Raw genomic sequence first — 1,298 nt, forward strand, 5'->3', positions numbered from 1 at the left:
TGCTGCTGGTCAGGAACACATGGTATGTAAACTTAATAGATCCATATATGGACTTAAGCAGGCTTATAAGAGGTGGAACATCCGTCTTGACTCTGTCGTCAAATCGTTTGACTTTGAGTAGAATCCGAATGAGCCCTATGTTTATAGGAAGTCTAGTGGGGATAAGGTCACCTTTTTGGTGTTGTATGTGGACGATATCTTACTCATTGAGAATGATGTAAGAATGTTGACTTCGTTCAAGGTATGGCTTTCACAGCAATTCTTCATGAAAGATCTTGGAGAAGCCTCCTATATACTGGGTCTTCGACTCTATATAGATAGATCGAAGCAGATAATTGGATTATCCCAGGTTGCTTACATTGACAAAATAGTCAAAAGGTACAGCATGGAGAACTCCAAGAAAGGAAACGTTCCTTTCAGGCACGGGGTCACTCTCTCCAAGAAGATGTCTCCCTATGCCTCAGCCGTAGGTAGCATCATGTATGGCATGCTGTGCACTCGCCCTGACATAGCTCAGGCGGTGAGTGTGGTAAGCAGGTTCTAGGCCAACCCAGGCAGGAGCATTGGACTTCTGTGAAGAACATACTCAAATACCTTCGAAAGACAAAAGAGTTTTGTTTGGTATTCGGTGGTAGTTCACTACAAATTCTAGGGTATACTGATGCCGATTTCCAGTCAGATCCATATGATAGAAAGTCTACATCTGGGTATGTTTTCACGATGGGATCGTGTGTTGTTTCCTGAATGTCAACAAACAAGGATCCTGAGTAGCAAAATAACAGTCTACAACCCAAGCCGATCACATTGCTATATGTGAGGCTGCCTTATGAATGAAGGTGTTCATTCTGGAATTTGGAATTCCACACATCACCCATTCCACTATTGTGTGACAACACTGGATCTACGGGAAATTGATGCAAAGAGGTAGTGTCAGCGGATAATGTGGCAGACCCATTAACTAAGCCACTCACACAGAAGGTGTTTGAGAAACACGTGGAAAGTATGAGGCTCCAACTTGTACCAGATTGGACCAAAGTGCAACTGGGAGCTATTGGATAGTTTTGTATGCCCTTAGCTCCAATCAGTTTTGATGTACTTTTGATATTTAATGTAAATAAATAAAGTACATGTTTGATTCATGTTGTGTGGTATGCTTCTGTGTAAGACCCTAAAACTAGACACTTAATGAGACTTGTGTTAGTTTTAAATGTTCACAACCGTTGGATAAGTCTGGGGAGATTTATCCTTCGAAAACTGACACTGGTGTGCTGCCAACTGTTGGGGTGGCTTGTCTCAGC

This window comes from Nelumbo lutea, chromosome 1 (assembly GCF_056320005.1).
Source record: "Nelumbo lutea isolate HS-2025 chromosome 1, American lotus-T2T, whole genome shotgun sequence".
Taxonomy (NCBI): domain Eukaryota; kingdom Viridiplantae; phylum Streptophyta; class Magnoliopsida; order Proteales; family Nelumbonaceae; genus Nelumbo; species Nelumbo lutea.